This window comes from Pseudophryne corroboree, chromosome 2, assembly GCF_028390025.1.
Source record: "Pseudophryne corroboree isolate aPseCor3 chromosome 2, aPseCor3.hap2, whole genome shotgun sequence".
Classification (NCBI taxonomy): domain Eukaryota; kingdom Metazoa; phylum Chordata; class Amphibia; order Anura; family Myobatrachidae; genus Pseudophryne; species Pseudophryne corroboree.
The window spans coordinates 253,426,385-253,432,800 of NC_086445.1; positions in this window are offsets into that span (position 1 = coordinate 253,426,385).

A 6,416-nucleotide genomic window follows, 5' to 3' on the forward strand; every position below is an offset into this window, starting at 1 on the left:
GCGCCAAAATTGATTTTTACATATGCCCCCCCAACAATATGTTCTGGTGCCCCTGGTGGGCATCCTTAACCTATCCCAACTAGTGGAAATAGACAAACTATGGGAACCTCAGCAAGTAAAAGGCCCATCTTCATCCCATCAATCAAGGGAGATCCCTATCACCATACACTCCAGCACATGGTCATGATGACATGTGTCTAGGTACACAAAATAAAATTTGACAATGTGTACATCAAGTAGGTCAACAGAGTAACATGCTTCAACAAGTTTTTTTTTATATTTTTCCAACCAAAAATGTAGATAATTGAGCCCTTGAGGGTAATCCAGGGGTCGAAGGAGTCGACAGAAGGATTAAGGAATAAACAGTACGTTAGAAGTTATATGCGTTCATAACAATATACAGTAAAAAAATAGGAACTCCCTAAGGCAGAGGAGAAAATTAACAAAGTACCATAGGAATAATATTTAGGAGAATATCCAATAAAGTGAGTAGAGGTGGTGTAGAACGTGATAAGTTATAGGTCATGTTGATATGTCACTATTCAAGGTGGAGAACGAGACGTGACCCTCTAGAGGGGCTTTTTGGGAATAAATGGGCCCACGCTGCCAGTGGGTTATCAAATGCATATATTTGCCCATTGTCATTGACTCTTATTTTGGCAGGATATAAAAGGGAAAAACGCTTGTTCGTGTCCACCAGAAATTTACATACCGGTGAAAATTCTTTGTGTTTCTGGGCCACCGCAACCGAGAAATCCTGAAACATGAAGATCCGCTGATCTTCAATTGTCAGATCTCTCTGACATTTATACGCTGAAAGGATCTTCTCCTTGGCGTGGTAGTCCAGAAATTTAGCTATCACCGGTCTCGGCCTATCACTGTTCCCCTCCCTTTCTGGTCCAAGACGATGTGCTCTCTTGATTTGTGGTACACCCAATTCAGCTTGAAGGTTATGGGAAGTTATGAGAGTGACACCTAGATATTCAAACAGAGCCTGTCCCTTGACTAGTTCAGGTATGCCTACGATTCTTAAGTTATTCCACCTATGAGGATTTTCTAAATAGTCCACCTCGTCAACTAAGGACTAGAACAAGGTCGTGGAAGAGGCGGAGGACATGTGGAGTGTATGGACTGAGTCTTCCAAATCACTGACTTGCTGTTCCACATCTAGATGGTTAGTGTGGTATGAGAGGTGAGTTAATACATTATCTAAAGAAGACTGGAACCTGCCCAACCTTTTATCTATTTTGGACATTAATTGGTCGATTCTCTCCTCCATCTTAGGTAAAAATTGACGGAATGTTTTATCTATCACAGGCATGAGAGAGTAAATGTTTTTGTCTATTTTAGGCATAATAGCATTCAGTACCTGGGTGACCATGGGGAGAAGCACCCGACTTAGCTGGATATTTATTAGGCTTGACCATAGCTCTAGTGGACAATCTAGGCAGTAAAGGTGGTAATGATTTGCTAAGAAATTTGTCCATACACCAGGGAGGAGATACGTTTAAATCTGGTACTGGCAGGTAGTTTGGGTCTAGCTAAAAGAATGAGCGCTGGAATATCTAAGTGGCACCTGTAAGGAAAAAAATATTTTTGTTAAACATATATTTACAGCTCTTTTTTGAGCTCTCTTTGCAGTATCCAGACCAGTTCTTAGGAGATCTAACTATCCCTACCTCACTCAAAGTTCACGGGATTCCTCAGCTTGGTGTTGTTAAGGGCTGTCCGTGGCTTGTTGTTACTTTTCTCCACCGCTGCGTCCAGCGGGGGAAGCGGAGTGCAGGGAGGTTTGGCGGGTGACATCACAGGACAGCGTCCGGTCTCCTAGGTGGCAGTGTGTCTTCTCTGTAATACCGCTATCCACCAACGCGTTTCATGCTGCATCTAGCACTTTATCAAGGTTGGATGTAGGCTTAAAAATTTATATATTTATACCTAAAACTTTATTGATCCAAAATGGACAAAACGGCACTTCCGGTACGGAAGTTATGTAAAAAATTGCAGGAACCGCATGGTTTAAAATAGCACATTGATTTCAATGTAAAAAGTAAAATTAGAACATTTAATAAGAAAAATTTAAAATATATATATATTTATATATATATATATATATATATACACAAGTGCCACTATTGTATGTGAGTAGTGTGTATTTTTAGATCAATGATTTTATATGAAACACGGATTTATATATGTATTTATAAAAAAAAAAACATTCAGCTCAATATCTACTGTATATTGTGTCCTTTTGGGTGCAGTGTTTTTAGCTCAAATATCCATCTGCTTTCATTTTTCTTTAGTGCTGTAACTATATCTCCACCTCTCCAATTCTTTTTTATTTTTTGAATCGGTAAAAAAGTCAACCCCGCAGGGGCAAGTTGCTATGTAGATTACACCTTCTGTTTCACATGTAAGGTGATCCTTGATTGTGTACTTTTTCCTGTGGTATATGATGTGAACATAGTCACCGGCTTAGTGGATTTGTCCTTCCCATTTTTACTAGAGATGAGCGGGTTCGGTTTCTCTGAATCCGAACCCGCCCGAACTTCATGTTTTTTTTCACGGGTCCGAGCGACTCGGATCTTCCCGCCTTGCTCGGTTAACCCGAGCGCGCCCGAACGTCATCATGACGCTGTCGGATTCTCGCGAGGCTCGGATTCTATCGCGAGACTCGGATTCTATATAAGGAGCCGCGCGTCGCCGCCATTTTCACACGTGCATTGAGATTGATAGGGAGAGGACGTGGCTGGCGTCCTCTCCATTTAGATTATAAGAGAGAGAGATTTACTGGAGCTTAGGACTAGGAGGAGTACTGTAGAAGTGTAGAGAGTGCAGAGAGTTTACTAGTGAGTGACCACCAGACAGTGCAGTTTATTTAATATATCCGTTCTCTGCCTGAAAAAAGCGATACACACAGTGACTCAGTCACATACCATATCTGTGTGCACTGCTCAGGCTCAGCCCAGTGTGCTGCATCTAGAGATGAGCGCCGGAAATTTTTCGGGTTTTGTGTTTTGGTTTTGGGTTCGGTTCTGCGGCCGTGTTTTGGGTTCGACCGCGTTTTGGCAAAACCTCACCGAATTTTTTTTGTCGGATTCGGGTGTGTTTTGGATTCGGGTGTTTTTTTCAAAAAACCCTAAAAAACAGCTTAAATCATAGAATTTGGGGGTAATTTTGATCCCAAAGTATTATTAACCTCAAAAAACATAATTTACACTCATTTTCAGCCTATTCTGAACACATCACACCTCACAATATTATTTTTAGTCCTAAAATTTGCACCGAGGTCGCTGTGTGAGTAAGATAAGCGACCCTAGTGGCCGACACAAACACCGGGCCCATCTAGGAGTGGCACTGCAGTGTCACGCAGGATGTCCCTTCCAAAAAACCCTCCCCAAACAGCACATGACGCAAAGAAAAAAAGAGGCGCAATGAGGTAGCTGTGTGAGTAAGATTAGCGACCCTAGTGGCCGACACAAACACCGGGCCCATCTAGGAGTGGCACTGCAGTGTCACGCAGGATGTCCCTTCCAAAAAACCCTCCCCAAACAGCACATGACGCAAAGAAAAAAAGAGGCGCAATGAGGTAGCTGACTGTGTGAGAAAGATAAGCGACCCTAGTGGCCGACACAAACACCGGGCCCATCTAGGAGTGGCACTGCAGTGTCACGCAGGATGTCCCTTCCAAAAAACCCTCCCCAAACAGCACATGACGCAAAGAAAAAAAGAGGCGCAATGAGGTAGCTGTGTGAGAAAGATAAGCGACCCTAGTGGCCGACACAAACACCGGGCCCATCTAGGAGTGGCACTGCAGTGTCACGCAGGATGTCCCTTCCAAAAAACCCTCCCCAAACAGCACATGACGCAAAGAAAAATAAAAGAAAAAAGAGGTGCAAGATGGAATTGTCCTTGGGCCCTTCCCACCCACCCTTATGTTGTATAAACAAAACAGGACATGCACACTTTAACCAACCCATCATTTCAGTGACAGGGTCTGCCACACGACTGTGACTGAAATGACGGGTTGGTTTGGACCCCCACCAAAAAAGAAGCAATTAATCTCTCCTTGCACAAACTGGCTCTACAGAGGCAAGATGTCCACCTCATCATCATCCTCCGATATATCACCGTGTACATCCCCCTCCTCACAGATTATCAATTCGTCCCCACTGGAATCCACCATGTCAGCTCCCTGTGTACTTTGTGGAGGCAATTGCTGCTGGTCAATGTCTCCGCGGAGGAATTGATTATAATTCATTTTAATGAACATCATCTTCTCCACATTTTCTGGATGTAACCTCGTACGCCGATTGCTGACAAGGTGAGCGGCGGCACTAAACACTCTTTCGGAGTACACACTTGTGGGAGGGCAACTTAGGTAGAATAAAGCCAGTTTGTGCAAGGGCCTCCAAATTGCCTCTTTTTCCTGCCAGTATAAGTACGGACTGTGTGACGTGCCTACTTGGATGCGGTCACTCATATAATCCTCCACCATTCTATCAATGGTGATAGAATCATATGCAGTGACAGTAGACGACATGTCCGTAATGGTTGTCAGGTCCTTCAGTCCGGACCAGATGTCAGCATCAGCAGTCGCTCCAGACTGCCCTGCATCACCGCCAGCGGGTGGGCTCGGAATTCTGAGCCTTTTCCTCGCACCCCCAGTTGCGGGAGAATGTGAAGGAGGAGATGTTGACAGGTCGCGTTCCGCTTGACTTGACAATTTTCTCACCAGCAGGTCTTTGAAACCCAGCAGACTTGTGTGCGCCGGAAAGAGAGATCCAAGGTAGGTTTTAAATCTAGGATCGAGCACGGTGGCCAAAATGTAGTGCTCTGATTTCAACAGATTGACCACCCGTGAATCCTTGTTAAGCGAATTAAGGGCTCCATCCACAAGTCCCACATGCCTAGCGGAATCGCTCTGTCTTAGCTCCTCCTTCAATGTCTCCAGCTTCTTCTGCAAAAGCCTGATGAGGGGAATGACCTGACTCAGGCTGGCAGTGTCTGAACTGACTTCACGTGTGGCAAGTTCAAAAGGTTGCAGAACCTTGCACAACGTTGAAATCATTCTCCACTGCGCTTGAGACAGGTGCATTCCACCTCCTTTATCGTGGTCAGTTGTATAGGCTTGAATGGCCTTTTGCTGCTCCTCCAACCTCTGAAGCATATAGAGGGTTGAATTCCACCTCGTTACCACCTCCTGCTTCAGATGATGGCAGGGCAGGTTCAGGCGTTTTTGGTGGTGCTCCAGTCTTCTGTACGTGCTGCCTGTACGCCGAAAGTGTCCCGCAATTTTTCTGGCCACCGACAGCATCTCTTGCACGCCCCTGTCGTTTTTTAAAAAATTCTGCACCACCAAATTCAAGGTATGTGCAAAACATGGGACGTGCTGGAATTTGCCCAGATGTAATGCACGCACAATATTGCTGGCGTTGTCCGATGCCACAAATCCACAGGAGAGTCCAATTGGGGTAAGCCATTCCGCGATGATCTTCCTCAGTTGCCGTAAGAGGTTTTCAGCTGTGTGCGTATTCTGGAAACCGGTGATACAAAGCGTAGCCTGCCTAGGAACGAGTTGGCGTTTGCGAGATGCTGCTACTGGTGCCGCCGCTGCTGTTCTTGCGGCGGGAGTCCATACATCTACCCAGTGGGCTGTCACAGTCATATAGTCCTGACCCTGCCCTGCTCCACTTGTCCACATGTCCGTGGTTAAGTGGACATTGGGTACAGCTGCATTTTTTAGGACACTGGTGACTCTTTTTCTGAGGTCTGTGTACATTTTCGGTATCGCAACCCTAGAGAAATGGAACCTAGATGGTATTTGGTACCGGGGACACAGTACCTCCAACAAGTCTCTAGTTGGCTCTGCAGTAATGATGGATACCGGAACCACGTTTCTCACCACTCAGGATGTCAAGGCCTCAGTTATCCGCTTTGCAGTAGGATGACTGCTGTGATATTTAATCTTCCTCGCAAATGACTGTTGGACAGTCAATTGCTTGGTGGAAGTAGTAAAAGTGGTCTTACGACTTCCTCTCTGGGATGACCATCGACTCCCAGCAGCAACAACAGCAGCGCCAGCAGCAGTAGGCGTTACACGCAAGGATGCATCGGAGGAATCCCAGGCAGGAGAGGACTCGTCAGACTTGCCAGTGACATGGCCTGCAGGACTATTGGCATTCCTGGGGAAGGAGGAAATTGACACTGAGGGAGTTGGTGGGGTGGTTTGCGTGAGCTTGGTTACAAGAGGAAGGGATTTACTGGTCAGTGGAGTGCTTCCGCTGTCACCCAAAGTTTTTGAACTTGTCACTGACTTATTATGAATGCGCTGCAGGTGACGTATAAGGGAGGATGTTCCGAGGTGGTTAACGTCCTTACCCCTACTTATTACAGCTTGACAAAGGGAACACACG